Raw genomic sequence first — 17,128 nt, forward strand, 5'->3', positions numbered from 1 at the left:
ATTAAGGAAATATTATTATTAATTAAACAATTTAACTAAACAATTTAACTAAACAATTAACAATTTAACTAAAGGGAAAAAAAAAAGGGAAAGGGGGAAAGGGAAAACTAAACAGAACAAGTAAAGGCTATGTGGAAGTGCAGAGGAAAGAAATTACTCTCTACTTCCCACAAATGAGCGATGCTTGACCACGTCCTTGAAGCAGGGCCTCAACGCACGTAGCTGGTGTTCGGGAGGAGGACAGACATTTTCACAACGAGAGCCCACCCCTCCCCTCTTCTTCCTTTTTCCACCTTTTATTGCTGAGTGTGACATCATATGGTATGGAATATCCCTTTGGTTGGTTTAGGTCAGCTGCCCTGGTGATGTTTCTTTTCTCACGTTTTTGCTCACCCCCTAGGAGGGTTAGAGAGAGTCCTGATGCTGTGCCAGCACTGCTCAGCAGCAGACACAACACTGGTGTGATACCGCTGCTGTTTTAGCTACAAGTGCAGAGCACAGCACTGTATGGGCTGCTGCAGGGAAAGTTAACATCCCAGGCAGACCCAGTACAGAACCTAATGGTTTCTGCAGCTCTGTTCCTCAGTGGTCCTGGCCTGCTCAGGTGCACTGCTGGCAGCAGACCACAGGCCCCTTAGGCATGTCCCCATTCTGGCTTGGCAGCTGCAACAAGAGTTTCCTCAGGACTGTCCCCACTCTGGCACAGCAGTGGTTGTGGCAGCCTTTCCCTCAGGACTGTTCCCGCTTTGGCAAGGCAGCAGTTGGGGCAGCCCTTCTGTCAGGACCGTTCCTGCCCTGGCATGGTGGCATTTGGGGCAGCTGTTTCTTCAGGATTTTCCCAACTCTGGCAAAGTGGAGGTTCACTTTGTGAACCGCATGAGTGGTGGTTGTGGCAGCCCTTCCCTCAGGACTGTTCCCACTCTGGCCTGGTGGCATTTGTGGCAGTCCTTACCTCAGGATTGTCCCCACTCTGCCAAGGAGGTGGTTGTGGCAGCCCTTCCCTCAGGACTGTCCCCACTCTGGCAAGGTGGCAGATGTGGCAACTTTCCCCTCAAGACTGTTCCCACTCTGGCACGGTGGCAGTTGGGGCAGCCCTTCCTTCAGGACTGTTCCCACTCTGGCAGCAGTTCCCTCAGGAGGTAGTCGTTCCCTCTGTGTGGAGATCACCTACTGTCACAGCTGCAGTCTCCTTAAATATGGAGTGCTACATACCTCCCCGGTGAGTAATTTTGACATGAACTGGCTTTTTTCTTCTGGTTCTCTCTGCAGCAGGGCGAGCTGGAAGGCAGTGTGACTGGTACATGCCAAGCCTGTCACCAGCCACCTCTGCAGCCCCCTGCCCCTTTGTGCCTGCAGCCCATGCCAGCTGCAAGCCCCTTGGTGGCCTGAGACCAGGCTGTCAGGGGAACACTCAAACTAGGCCCTTCCCACCAAGGTTAAATCCTTGCCTCCTAATTTGCAATGCCAACAGGAGACAACAGAAAAAAACCACAATTGTTGAAAGTAGAGAGGCTTAGAGTAAGATTTTAAAACTGTTTCTGTCTCTATGGACTTATTCTTAGAATGTCTGAAAAAAATTATCCATGCTGTGGAAACAGACTGATAACTCAGGAAAATGAAAAGGTCACACTGATTTTGAAAACTTACCCTTTGAGTTAAACTATTTTACATCAGTGGAGGACTCACACCCCATATATTCTGAGTAGTCTACATTTACAGCAAATTGTGTTTTATTTTGAATAATTGCTTGTTCTTGGCTAAGATAATTGTGGTTCAGCACTAGCAGCATATAAAGTCATAATCCTTTATCACTTCAGTGCCATCACACTCTCTTGTAATTCATCTTGACACGTAATAGGCTAATACCACGTAATACCACTATATGATTTGTTTTTCCAATTGTTTATACCTCAGTAGAGCACAATGAACACCTGTATTTGAGAAATGGAAGATTTTCAAGGACCTGAGCCAGATAAGCTTTAAAGCAGGAGGTTAGACCCTCAGCTATATAAAATGAGCCTTGATTAAGCAATTTCTCTACTAAGAATCTAGTCCCTATTTTGCAAAGTCAGAGGAAAAAAAATAGAATTGTTTGTACTTTATTTATACTTTCTATTTTAAATTAGCATTTTTATAACCTTTGTCTCCTAAGAATGGACTTGGTAACCATTAGTGATGAAAATCATGACTTTCAGAAAAGGCAAGGAAAATAATTAAGATGTATGAGGGGAAAGTGTTGTTTTTTTTTTTTGTTTGCTTGTTTTTTGTAATGACATTTCTTTCTTTTCCAGAAAACGTACCTTGCAATTTCTAACAAACAGGAAAAAAATCACTACATTTCAAAGCTCAAATCATCTACCAATTAGTTATTACCATCAAAGAAGACTTCTAGATACAATGTGTCTAAGGTTGAAAATGTGCTCCTTTCATATGACTTAAATAAATTCAGTATTACTATCTGTATTTAGATCAAAGATGGAATGAACAGAGTAAGAGAGAGAGAAAAAAAATCTGAGAAAGGAAGAGAAACAGAAGCAAGGGAGTAGATCAAAACCATAGACATAGATATGAATATAAGGCTCACCTGCATTGAACCATTCAGTTCTAAAGTTCATAGTATCTTATAATTAAATATATCAAATATAAATTGTTTATAATTAACTCCTTGGTGATTTTAAAAATACATCACTTTAAGTAAAAGCACTTTGTAAATAAACCAATTATGCTTTTTAAAAGAAAAAACAGTGAGTATTAAGGAACTGTTAAAAAGTTGCATTTATTTCACTTTATTTTCACTAGCTTCATTTTTATTAAGAATAGTACTGTCCCACTCCATATAGATTCTTAATGAAAGTCAAGTTCATCAGTCCTGGTGCTATGACATCTATGTTGTTAGAGAAATCCTTTTTCAGTAACAAAAAAATTATATTTTTTATTCATTTTTTATTTTAAGCCAGATAAGCTTAGAAAGTACTTCTGTTACTTATATCCACTTGGGTATATCACACATGAATCGCTAGAAGACAAAACAGAAAGAAAAATTTTAAGCATTTAGTTGTATAATTACTGAAGTTACATTTCGATCCGGTTTTTGAAACTGTGGAATTAAGGCTTAAAAATATAGTGACCTGGCTAATCTCTTCTTTTTACAAAATGCAGAGGCAAAATGAAACTTACTGTACACCAGTCTTCTTCAAATGTACTAATCAGAATCCATATGCTTCCCACGTAGAAGTGAGTGTTACTGAAACAACCTTCGTGACATAACTCCTGCTTGACTTTGGAGCCAATTTTCAAATTAAAAATTTTAAAATATGGAGCTAGCTGGAATGTAACAAAGTTTATTGTTGATATTGCTTATGCATAAAAAATCTGATGGAGCACAATAATTCATTTTAAAGCAGTGAAAAAGCCACAAAATTAAAGCACCTTATTTTACTGGCGCCATAACAGCGATCATGCCATCAGCAATGTAACAACCTATGGGTCTAATAAAATTCAAATTCAGCTGAAAGACCTTTGTAAAATTCTGTGCCTTTTCAAAATAGCCTGTTCCAAACTTTTCTAAATTACTATTGTATATCAATACAGCAAATATTTTCTTTAGCATCATCAGTTATTTTTACTGTGCTTTTCAAAGTCAGAACAAAGGAAACATAACTGGTGTACATACTCAAATATGGAATATTTTTAGACTTAGTCTTTATTAATTTGTGGCTTATCAAAGGATGACAAAAATTGATAAGCAAGCATTTTCATAATTGTCACTGAATATCAGGCATTTGTTATTCCATACATTGATAATGTTGTCAGAGAAGACTTGCTCAGAATGTCTATGATGTACTTTTATTCCAGTATTCAATCATAATCAACAATTCTCGAAGTAGTAATAGTTCAAAATGGCCCCAAGGCCCCATAAAACAAGAACTGCTGAGCTCTGTGACCTTGATCTTTAGAAAAGGTAAAAAGATTTTAGACTGGATCTGAATAGTAATGTTGACGAGATGCCATTTAACAGTTTTAGAATTTTGAAATATAATGTGTGATAATTTTAATACAAGCATGTAATGGCTTTTTAACTTCTACTGTGGAACTTGGTGTTTCTAATTAGATATAATTGGATCTAGTTTATGGTACACGGCCACTAAAGAAACAAGATAAATGCTGCAGGAAAGGAGTATGACCTTTTCATTATTGCTTTGTCAGGACATCTGTCAAGAGATTTTTACTCTATTCCAAAGCAGTCAGACATTTCAATGAACTGTAGTAAGGTATAGCCAGTTCTTGATAGGAAGAACTATGTTAGCCAGTAAAATTCATAATGTACTATAGTCAACAAGATACTGAGATGCAAGGTACATAATAAAATAGAATTTGTCTTTTGAAGTAGAAAAGGTCAACAATTTAGTGCACTTTAGAAGGGAAGACATGGATGGACAACAACAACAACAAAAAATCCATATCCCTGCCAATATTATTAGTGATTATACTCTAGAATTTATTATAGAAATTTATTTCTGAAACCATTTTAATAAGCAATTTTGTAATACCAGCCATGAAAGGCAAATGGCAGCTCAAGATTTACGGAAGAAAGAATAGACAGAGGCAGACGGTTTTCTTGCAAAAATAAAAGGCATTGATTTATCAAATTTTGGAGAATGTAATAGTTATGACGGCTTTTAGGAAGCTGCTAAAACCATTCTGTCATCTCAGGTTAACATGAATTGTTTCAGAGACAAAAGAGGCATGACAGTCCCCCAAAAATTAATAACCTTTTTCAAGTTCTAGTTATTACAGTGGATACAAAAGTGACAAACCAAACATGTTCCAGCATCCATGTGTATGTTTTCTAATCTCTTCAGATTGCTTCTGAGAGAACTGCAAAGAGTAAGAGAAAGGTACATGTCAGTAGTATTAACAGTTCTCTCTATTGGGAAAGTTTTAGAGGCTTGCTAATCAAAAATGTCATGAGATTGAACAAGTTAAAACTTAATAGTAATTACCTGCTACAACAACACAGCCTCAGACAAACATTTGCTACTCACGAGTAGTTACGCCTTCATTCTAAGCAATATACAATTGAAACGTTTAGAATGTTCACTTTTTTCTTCTGGAAATTAATTGTATTTACACTACAGCTGTCTTTCTCTTTTCTCCTTGTGTTTCATTTCACTTCTTACATCTATCAAATAATTAAACCTCCAATCTTGTAAATGATGCTATGCTGAAAGACAGCTGAATCCCAAGGACCATCCCTTTGAGTCCTCCTACTTCTCATTCTACAGCTGAGACCTGAGACTGCGTTCTTTGGAAAATAAATTTCTGGATTTCTTTTCCTTTTCTCTTTTCTAAGTTAAAGAATTTATTTTTATACCTTCCTATTTTGGTGAATGCCTTCGATTTTCAGAACACATAGGTGCCAGGACATATTTAGTATAAGATGGTTATTAAAACTCTATGGGTTCAGCTCTACATTATCAATGTTACAGGACTGCAGAGCCCCAAAAGCTATATAAATCCATATAGGTCATTACTGTAAAGAAGAACTGCAGGAGTTCGTAGCTTGTTTATCAATACACTAGGGAACAAAACAAGAAGGAAGAGTGCTTCCCAAGGTGATATTAAGTGTAATTTCAGACAGACAATATGATTAACCAAGTATTTCCTTTCTTGTTTAATTCTATATGTTTCTAATGCTGTCTGACACCTTTGTGAGCCCTTTTGTCTTTACCTTCCCTCCAGCACACACAAAGAAACACTCTGGGAGCCATACTTGGTTACAGACCCAGTAGCCTTAGCCTGGCTCATTGTCATTTTCTGGAAAGAAGTCATGCTTTGACATGTCCAGTTACTATTATTTCCTTAAACTTTTCACAGAGTCAGGCTGAATTTTCTGAGGCAAACACCCACAGGACTACTGCAGCTGTCTCTGCTGTGAAAGTTTTTTGGTGACAGGTATGACTTACAGCTTGACATTCTACAGATAGTTTACAATAGAAATTACTCTCAGTCAGGAGAACAGACATTCCTACCTCAGCAATTAAACAATCTGTGGTTGCAAACTTTATTTTGCAACAGTTGTGAGGAACCTCGAAGTGCGAAAAGGATAACAGAGCAGTTGTCTAAACCTGGCTTGGCTTCAGCAGAAATAGCCTCACAGGCTCCACAACCTCTGCCTAGGCTGGGCAGAGCATCCTTTCCGTTGTGTGTCACAAGCAGCCCACATCCAGCTAGAGAAGAGACAGTGCATGGTGCAGCACCAGGGACCCACACCTGGGTATGTGTATGTGACCATGGCACCTTCCTCACCAGTTTGTGGATTATCAGGCTGTAGGGAGCAGCAAGGTACACATAAAGCTGGGATGCCCACAGCTCTAACAGGATGTGTATGTAAATACAGGGAACCACATCCCAGAAGTGTATAGGTACTTGCAACCCACGTATCCTGCAAGAGGTGGAGCATTCACATACTAGTAGTGTGCATATGACTGGATCATTTGAGAAACAGTTATAAAAACTTTAGAAGATTATAGGTCTTCGTTAACATTTTGTAAATGCTATTGTAGCTATGTTGAATGGCTCACTGATAACCAGTTAATAACATTTTGCTAACAAATCACTAAGCTGCTCCTATTCTGATCTGGTCTAAACCACAAGTTGAGCAGTTTTCCCTGTGACAGCCTACCTCTCATTTGTATTATACACAAAACTTCATTCTGTGCACATACCCACAATAACTATGGCGTATGAAATGGAAAGAAAAAACACCTATACTACCTCTCCTTGCTACAATTATTTATCCTGTGCTTGGAAGACCTTCGAGCTCTCTATTTGTCTAAATATGTCAGCAGAGATACAGCTATCTGTAGCTTAAGTTATTTTGGTAAGAAAAGAAATGAGGATGTAGAAGAGCTCTTTAAGACACCATTCTCTTTTACTAGCGCTTTTCACATTTTTTTTCAAGTGCTTCTGGGTCAATAAAACTCTTAGGCAAAAGAGGTTCTGGCAGGACTTGGAACTAGGGTAAGTAGATTTCTACCTTCAGAGGACAAAGTAGAGATCTGAAAGCACCTACAGAGAGAAAATGAGAAAAAGTTGCTTCTAAGATTAAATAAATCTACCAAAAAAGATCTTTTACAAGCATAAAATGCTATTAGGTAAAACTAACTGGATTCACAAAAGAAATAACTTACAAGCAAACAAACAAAAAAACAAAAACTAACAGTAACCTGACAAAACCAGAGTAAAACAACCACTGATACCACAGCTATGGTATATTGTTCACCATTTGTACATTTTCTGTGAAGATTTTGTGTCTAACCAAAAGTAATTCTCCAACCAAACTAGAGGCAATGGAGTTAAGGTGAAATCTTTTTGAATAATTATATAGTTCTGTCATAATAATTAGAGGATCGTTATGATCATTCAGATCTTAGAATATAGCCATCTGCCTAATACTTATTTCTCCTACCACTGCTAATGCCTGTCTTTGCAATGCAGAAGAGGTTTTTCCTCAAGCTCCATTATATTTTAACTAAAAGGTTATAAATATGCAGCATTTACAATCCTTTTCATGAAATGTTGGAAATCGCATGAAATCAGTTCAAGAGGAATTAAATACTGAGGAAATTAAATAAATAGATCAATTCTATTTAATGTTTATTGAGATTTAATGTAGTGGTCACTAACTCTGAATTCATAAGATATTTTATAACTACTGTTACATCAGCTAATTCTGCTTTGCATTATGTCTGCATGTGTTAACCTTTTTTCCAATGTCATTGAAGCATTCCACTTTGAACAGCTTTTGATTACTTTGTAGAGAGGAGTAAGTAACTTATGTCACACAGTGGCTACACATTTCAATTGCAAGAATCACAGACAGAAAGAAACCACAATGGATGTAACTATTTAAGTTTAAAGGGATCCAGTTGTGAAATAAACTTGCAATAGCGAGTAGCTGCACTGTCTTTGACAATCCTTTTTGTTATACTTGAACTTAATGACAGCCCTATCCTTAACACTGTCATACAAGTGAACAGCAGTCTCTTGTCACAGCATTTGAATACCTACAACAAATCAACTGAGACAAAATATAACTCCAGAAAACTTTTGTTTTAGGATATCATGAGTACCTTAATATCCCTAAAGACTTTGAAATTACTTTTAACTAAATGTTTCTTCAACAAGTTCCCTGAAGTTTGGATCTTGACTGTGGCCAAACTAATACTTTGACCAGTGACTTTCTTACTAAGGGGAAATGAAATAATTAGTGATCATATTTGCAGATACATAAAGATTGAGACAGAGATTAATGTAGTGGAACAATGACGATGAAAAGTAATCTTTGTTATTCGGCAAACAGGGCACAAACTATTTGGTAAATAAGGCACAAGCAAGAAGTATTTATCTTTCTGAATAGCTATTATGCATACTATCAAACTAACAAAATTGAATAACCTTCTTAAGCAATAAGAAACTATACTGGGAAGAAGTAAAACCAAAAAGAGCCCTGAGAATCATGAATTCACAATTTTCAATGCCGTAGAAAGTGCTAAATTGCTGCATGTTAACAAAAGTGCAGCTTTTGCTGCATGTTACCGAATAAAACAGCTATTTAAAGTCTTTATTTACCATTATATTATTGATATTGGAATAGTGTCCAGTGTCCAAAATGGAAAAAAAAAAATGTTGGAGAAATTGGAAGGGTTCGACTGCAGATGTTGAAGGTTTGGAAAGTCTGTAAGACTGAAGCATTTTGATCTATTTATTTTTCTCAAGAGAAGATGAAAGACTGACATGTTAGTAATATATAAATAACTATATGGAGAATAAAAAGTGTAGGAATTAAAACTCTGAACGTTCTTATTTTGTTGTTTAAAATTGACATCTAGACATGTTTTCCTCTTTTTTTTTACAGGGCAAGAGGGAGAGATTAATGCTAATACTGGAGTTTGTACATTGTCTGCTGCACTCATCTGATATTGTAAGCAATTACAAATATATTACTGCAGTTTGTCATTGTGATAGAGATTAGCAAAACTGCATATTTTTAATATATAATATGCTTATTTCTATAAATAACATTGAATTTATATTCCATATAGCACTATTGTTACCTACCGATGAATTCTTCATTTAGACACTTATATATAAATACATATGTTACACCTTCCTGCCTGCTTTCAAGGATGAAAAGGTTTTATTTAGACTAAGTGGAATAAATATAATTATTTTGCATAGAAAAAAATATATTGTATAATACATTTAGAAAATTACAATTATATTTAAGATCTTCAAAAAACTTAAGTTTTGTTCCTTATTACTAAAATATCCTTTGAATTCTTGTTTCATCGTCTTCTAGGAATAAAATCAACCAAATCGCTTGAAATTTTAGAAATATAGAAGACCACAGAAAAGAATTGCAGAAATTATAAAATTAATGAAGATTAGATATAGCACCATATTCTTTGGAAAAAAGATTAAAGTTTTGGTTGGTGGGGATTTAACTGCCCTCTTGACTGTTGTTCTGGATTTGTAAGAGTTCAGTTCTGTTACTTGTACCTCAGGGTACAGAAGTGACAAAGTTCTTGCAGCACTTCTTTCTGACAAAGTGTTACTTTGGTCAGATTCCTTTACTACAGAATGTCCAAGCAGAGATGTCAGGAAGAAAGTTCAGTGTAGGACCACTTCAAAATAATTGTTTACTACTCAGAAAACTATTACTAAATATGTTTAATGACCCTGAAAACAAGAATCAATCAAAACCAAGGAAGAAAACCAAATGGACCAACAGTTCACCTCAAGTTAATTTAAATCTTACCTTGATAGCTGCTTTTGTTAATTAACATAGACCAAATGTGTCTGTACTGTGAGTTGTTAGCCTCAGGGTGCAGTTACCAAGAAATGTCAAAGAGTACTGAAAAACCTCTTATTATTGATGGTTTTATGACATTTTGACCATAATAGTGCCTTGCCTCCTTTTTCTTTTTGTTGTGACAGATAAGCCTAAAAAAAAAAAAAAAAGTTTGAAACCAAAGATAAGCAAGCAGCAAAATGTCTGATGGTGATTTGATGCTTATCTGAGTTGCCATACCTTCTGAGACAAGTCAGTCTCTCAAGACTTACAGTTCTTCCAAATTTCAGGCAGTTCAGAAATAACAGTTGTTTATTATTATTATTATTGTTGTTGTTTTGTATGTTGGCACTTTTGTCTGTCTCTGCAGACTCCAGCTAAGACCTGCAAATGCATAGCTGTGCACAAGTTAAAAAAAAAAAAAAAAAAGTTATTTAACAGTTTAACAGAATTCTGTATTTTTAAAAGTTATTTGATTTTTGACAACTGTTATCACTTTTATTCTGGGGGCCCTCACACGCCATCACAGGTTATCTGTATTACTTGCCAGCAATTAAATACTGTTATTCACATCACTTGCTTCTGCATCTCCTCACAGCTCATAACAATAGAAAATCCATAAAACAGGTCAAGTGATGCACAATGCAATTGCTCACCACTTGCTGACCAATGCTCCTGAGCAGCAACTGCCCACCACCACCAGCGAATTCCCCCCCAGTTTTATTCTTCAGCAGGACACCAAGTGGTATGGGACATCCCTTTGGCCACTTTGGGTCATCTGTCCTGGTTCTGTCCCTTCCCAGCTCCTTGTGCACCCCCAGAATCCTCACTGGCAGGGCAGCATGAGAAGCTGAAAAGTCCTTGACTCAGTGTAAGCACTGCTCAGCAACAACTAAAATATCAGTGTGTTATCAGCATTATTTTTCTCCTAAACCCAAAACATGGTAACATACCAGCCACTATGAAGAAAATTAACCGTCTCAGCCAAAAACAAGTGCAGAAGTATAGAAGCCAGTGAAAGGAACTGTCTCAAAGACAACATTTATAGGAACATATTTCCCTTTCCTTGTTTCTACTGATTCTCCCACAACTGATTATAACCAAGAAGATCAAACTGTGTCTACAATTTTTAGATTTTATACTTGCATTTATACTATAAGTTTACCAGCATGGTCAGCAATAAATAATCAACAATAGCCCATCCACTTGCTCCTTTATTTTGAATAATTACTTTTGTGTATAATTACTTTGAATTGGATTAACAATCAATTAAAACAAAATATACCCATTTAACAGTATCTACATTCTTTGAAGATTTAAGCTTTTTTTTTTGCTTCCAGACTATAATAGTTTTCAAGTCCTAAAGCTGCAAGCAGAAGGCCCCCATGTTTCAGAATATTCCAGCTTCTGCCAAACCATATGGCACATCTTTATTTAAGTGTTATTTTCATGTTCAGCACAAATTCTTTACATTAATGCTGCATTTGTCTTTGATATAAAGTAGTTTGATATAAAATAGCTTAACTAAAAGTTAATCTAGTAAGTTTTCCAAGCACTGTAACTGTAATACTTCAGCACCAAACTTTCCAATTGGGACATTTTTAATTCATAGTAGAGTTACAGTGATTTTAGGAAATCATTATCAATAAATTTAGAAGCGTTCTGGTTAGTGGAATCAATGCCTCTTCCTATTTACCTTCAAGAGAATGTTTTGCTTCTAAGCAAGTTATATCCCAAAGGACTAAAAGTTGTATTTTAGCAGGCTCTCCAAATGTCTTTTGTCTGAAATAATTGCAAATGTGCTGGTTGCTTTTACAGCATTTAATCTGACTTCAACTTCTGTGCAAAGATCCATGAAAGACATTTTGGATATACAGTTTCCTTGGGGAAACAAATCCATTGTTTGAAAATAAATCACATCAAGATTTCTATGCAAAAGCTAATACACTGCAGTTTTAACGTTAGTCTGACAATACCTTACTGTTCATGCCATGCATTTTGTTTATCCTCATCAAGCTGGACTTGACTGAAAGTAGGTGACACTTTGAGTGTTCCAAACAGACTACTAGCAGGTGGTTGTGTCGAGAAGACTTTTTGACAAACCTCCCTGAGGTACAAGTAACAGAAGTTAGCACTCCATCCCAGGAAGAATATCATACTCGTAGTCAATTAGCACTTTTGGAAACGTAGCATAGAGTTTGGTGTTTCTGGCAGCAACATTATCCATAAAACAACATGCAATCTGCTTATAGAATTGCTAGGCAAAAATATCATCCTCTTTGTTTGATCTAAATGCAGGACTGTTCCAAGTGAATATTTGCCTGTTTTTGTTTGGTCGGTTGATTGCTTTTGCTTTCAGATATATTTGTTCAAGAAGTATGCCTTTCCTGCAAACTAAAAACACAGGTTTGAATCTATTCCACTGAATCCAAATTTCATTTGGTTTCTTGACCTACACGAAAGTGCTGTGCATCTTTCTGATATTAGATTAGATATTTATGAACTGACTTTCCACTAAAGAGTATCCCTTTTTCAAGCATGGTAACTTACTTGTTCAGTATAATCAACTTACTTCTTCCCAGTCAATAAATATTTTATTAATGCACAATAAAAACATATATATACTTCTCTAATGCAAGGTCATTTCTTCTCTCTAGCACAGTACTTTTTACCTTTGAGAATCAAGCCATTCCTTCATTCCCCGAGGCTACATTTCACTTCTGTTAATCTAACGGAGATAGCTGTGGCTCCTTTTTCCCAGATCAGAAACATCAAGATAAGAACAGATTCGTATAACAAAATAAAGTATAGCTTTTACAAGTGTACATTCAAGTCTACTGAGTCTCCATTGGCCTCCACAGCGGAAACATATCAGTCACCTATCTAATTTCTTTCTCAAAATTTTCCTATCAGTTTCTCCATCCATAACCTTTTCCTAATTTCACAAGAGCTTCCTTCGCATTCTCTCAGATCATCACTTGTCTAACAGATCACAATGCTCTGATCACCTCAAACCACAGAGCACTCAACAAGTTTTTTCTTCTTGGAGACTGAACTGTCAGCCCCTAGTTGAATTATTTGTGGGATGACACTGTTATGGATTTTAACCAGTCCCTTAGATTTAAGAAAACTTTAACACTACAGATCTGAACATTGCATTAAAATTAGGAAAGACTCTCAGCTGCTGTGCTTTACTTTCTTTAGGGAACTTCAAAGGAGTAACGAGAGCTAAAGTAACTCATTCCACATGTAGACTTGAAATCCTCCTGTTCTCCAATTCAGTACATACTGGCAATGAACCAAGCTTGATTAGGCCTACTTCATCCAGTAAGCACTAGGTAGCATGCACTTCAGTAAAACAAAATTGCTCCATGTCTTAATTCTGAAAATTCTTAACGCTACTACTATTTGTAAACTAGGTTTCATGTCAACTTCATTAAACAACTAATGTGATTTGGGGGCACTTGGAAGTGGAAGATGTATGCTACAATACAGAATAAACAAATATGATTCATGTGCATCATCACACAAGCACTTGCAACAGGCTGAAATCTAAATGCAAAACTCTCAGATTTTGCCCTTTAAAAATACAGAAAATAGTAATAAAAGGCAAAAGAGAGAAAGAGAAGCTTTCAGATGTTAAAAGTAAGCTGCCTCGTAAGAACAGTCATTTTATTCCTCTGTGTGACAATAACTTCAGCAAAAAAGGGCATCTTGCTGTTATGGGCTTAAACATAGGTCAAACTTCTGCAGTGAGCTGAGGACTGATGGAGGAACATACGTTGTTCTCAACTTTAAACTAGCCAAAGAGACAATTTGCTCTTGGGGTAAAAGTGATAGATAACTTAAAATCCTTTCAGTTCTTGGACTCACTAGATGTGGTCACCTAATCCTTTCTGTTCAGTTGGAATAAATCACTTTGTTGTAAACAAAATTTCTTAGCATATCAAAGCATATCTGGAGCACCTGAGCTCCAGATTTAAGGTACTGTATTGAATCAGCTTGAGCACAAACCAAATCCACAATTTTCCTGTCTTCTAAACAGTACTCTGAAGTGTTCTGTGTGCTTTATCCCTAAAACCGTCAAAGACTCACTTTCTGTTCTAACAAAAATAAGTATTAAAACACTGATGTTTTCCTTGAAAAGAGGTCTCATTTTCTAGTCAGTCCTGGTCCTAAACTAGTGGTTTTCGACTGAATAAATTTCTACGATCATGTTTTGCATGTGGACATGAATCGAAGTGTACTTTACTGATCTATACTCCTACATCAGAAACAGTGCAGTCGGAGTAGTGTACCATTGTGCTAAAGCATCATTGTGCTAAAGCACCATTAGCACAGCACCATGTCTTGCAAAATGAGCTCAAGGCTGTATCTATCCATACAGATATTCTCTAAAATGTATTACAGAATTACTGAAAAAAATGATAGCCACCCAGCCTGGAAACATTTCTTCCATATCCAAATGGGCTAGAAGAAAATTAAAGGTAAGCTTTTGGAGCACAGTTGTATGAAAAGGCACAGAATTCACTCACTGTATTGTACAGCCAAGAAATACTAAAGTCATGCACATAGCCAATTAATTAATCAACCCATCTTCTAACTCAGTGCAACATATTTGATGTATTTCCTTATTCAGTTCCAGAGAAGACAAAATTAACTCATAGTGAAACTGGGTTAAGGGAATTATGCACTTATTTAATTTGCTCTACCTGGAAGAAAATGATACTGTTCCCATCTGACTGGACATGCAAAATGCTAGTTGTACATAGTGTGTATTGCTTGTAAGTAATGCCTGCACCTTCTACTGTATGTACACATAGTGAGATAGCTGGTAGAAATAACCTCAGTAGAAAAGGACTATAAAAACAAAGTACTGCGTTATATTTTTCTAAGCAACAGAAGTGTGTTCTTGATTCTAATCTGCAAGATACCCAGCAAGAATACTTTACACCAATACATCAATTAAGTAGGAAGTGTGGTTTTTTTTTTCTTAGTTAAATGATAGTAAATAAAATTCCATTTAATTGATGCATGTCTAGTTAACAGAATATCAAATCAAGTTATTTTTTAAATGTAGGATCAGTTTATATTCTTTCCCTATTATCATGAGGCTATGTTTTTAGTTTATTCAAAGTATGTTTGCCTGCACTGCAAAAACTCATGGTGGTTTTGGCCAGTAGACCAGTTAAGGATACTACATACCTGATCCACAGAACCAAATACAATCGCAAAATTTTGTGAGGACAGTTATATCACAATATTTTTTCCCTTCTTAACTGGGAAGCTCAAAAATGTATCTTTGGAAGGGTTTGCCAGGCACAGTAAGAGCAGAAATCAAAGAAAATACATCAATTAAGGTGTACTTTGTAGAAAAGAGGTTTTCTCTCACACTACTTGGTGAGATGACAGCGATTCTGTAAGATATCAAAATACATTGTCGAATGTAACCCATTTACTGTGCAATGATTATTTACAATGACCTGCCCTGATATGTCTACACGTCATTCAAGAAAAGGTAAAAATGAGGTGGTGGAATACAAAACACTATGCAATGATCAATGAGGAAAACTAAGAAGGTTAATTGTTAGATAATATTCAACCTTTAGAACCAAAGAGAGGATGACCACAATCAAACATGAATAATTTATCTAAAGATAAAACATTTAGAACCACCAAAAATGAGCAGCTATTCTGATCTAATTCGTGTCCCCATTTAAGTACTGATTGACAGTCTTGCACTACAGGACATTCTGTAATGGATAATCCAGACTGCAGTAAAGTGAGCATTACATTGTTTCCCATTTAAAAGACATACTGCTTTTCTCATTCAAAATTTTGTATGCACCAAGCAGACTAATTATCTGATAATAGCTTATGGGCAGCAATACTGTTCCTATTCACAGCAAAGCTGGTAAAAAATGCAAAGTTATCATAACCTCTTTTTTGGTAGAAGTATGATACAGGTCCGAGTGATTTCAAACAAGGCATACAGTTAAAATCATATTTGTCTTTCAAAGAAGAGGTGATAATTTTTCACTCTGTTTTGCTTTTCATGTTTGGCCTATTTAATTAAAACTTGTATCCGGGAGATTTGATTCTCTTAATGTTACAGCACAGTTGTTAGCTCTTAACTAGTTAAGACTAGTTATTTGTTTGTTCTATCTTTCTTTCACCTAATAAATGAAGTACTGTACTATTGGAAGAAATATTATTTATACATAAACCATTAAATCCCCGACAAGCAAATAATATCCTACAATCAATTTCAAAATATAGATAGAATATAGTGAGCTATAAGGCAAATATGAGAATTGTGTATTTATTTTTTTTTAGTAGCATGTTAGCAATGATTATTAGATAGTATTATTTCTGATGTTATTTTAGTGGGAAATTATTACATCACTCATGTACATAGGTCAGTTCAAACATGTGCCTCTTCCTGTGCCATATTCTTTTTTCTCCTTCACACCAGACTGTCCAGGGAAGCATATGTAACTTGGGTAAATGCTACTCATTTCAACTCAACTTGTACTTCATTGCTTCGCTAAATGCAAATATTGAGGAGGTGAGGAAGTCATTAACAAGACCTTTTTCTGGATTTTGGGTGGTAGTTGAGCATATATAGACAGCCAATTTATTACTTGTTTTCTTAGGAAATAAAGTAATTCACCATTCAAATTAAGCCACTTGTAATCACTTCATTGGTTAGTTCATGAAGCATAGCATTTCATCACTATCCATCCAGGCAGGATAACCCGCTTTCATTAAAAAGGAAGGGAACTTGTCCTGCTTCAGGTTATGTGACAAGACTCAGCTCCTACAACAGGCATTAGGACTGATGCTAGGTTTGTGAATGCTGTGTCTGCTGTGTCAGGACAGGTGACAGATCCCTGGCCTCTGTTTATACTTCAGAATGATTCAGGGCTGTAATACCTGAAGACAACCAAACAGTTCTTCTTCTAATTATTTGTATGAGCACTATAGAAACACTAGCAATACCTACATTGTGTAAAGAGATGAGGCTCAGAACTATTTTTGTAAGAGTTTTTTTCCTTTACTTATCAGCCCTTCTGAGAGTGATACATCTATTTGTTGATATCAAATATTGGATGAATATGGCTTTTGGGGTTTTGGACCCCATGTGACAACTGTATAGAGGGTACTAATTAGAATCATAGAATCATTCAGGTTGGAAAAGACCTCTAAGATCATCTAGTCCAACCTTTACCTTCAGACAAGATGGAATGCCCCCTGTGCCACTGTAAATGT

General features: G+C 36.1%; 2 long non-coding RNA genes across 4 annotated transcripts; one reads left to right on the forward strand and one right to left on the reverse strand.

Annotated features, from left to right (window-relative positions):
- Positions 1–671: 671 nt before the first annotated feature.
- Positions 672–12,765, forward strand: LOC106041612 (uncharacterized). Of its 3 annotated transcripts, none has more exons than XR_001210551.3 (4): positions 672–1,219; positions 5,878–5,955; positions 8,921–8,986; positions 12,514–12,765. It is a non-coding gene; the product is annotated as an uncharacterized lncRNA (long non-coding RNA). The 3 variants fall into 3 exon arrangements; XR_001210552.3 differs by lacking the exon at positions 672–1,219 and adding an exon at positions 3,051–3,961; XR_007159877.2 differs by lacking the exon at positions 5,878–5,955.
- On the reverse strand, positions 4,706–10,234 carry LOC106041614 (uncharacterized). Its single transcript, XR_001210553.3, has 3 exons — positions 10,097–10,234; positions 9,824–10,008; positions 4,706–4,878 (listed from the first exon to the last, which is right to left on the reverse strand). It is a non-coding gene; the product is annotated as an uncharacterized lncRNA (long non-coding RNA).
- Positions 12,766–17,128: the final 4,363 nt, after the last annotated feature.

This window comes from Anser cygnoides, chromosome 8 (assembly GCF_040182565.1).
Source record: "Anser cygnoides isolate HZ-2024a breed goose chromosome 8, Taihu_goose_T2T_genome, whole genome shotgun sequence".
NCBI classification, from domain to species: Eukaryota; Metazoa; Chordata; class Aves; order Anseriformes; family Anatidae; genus Anser; species Anser cygnoides.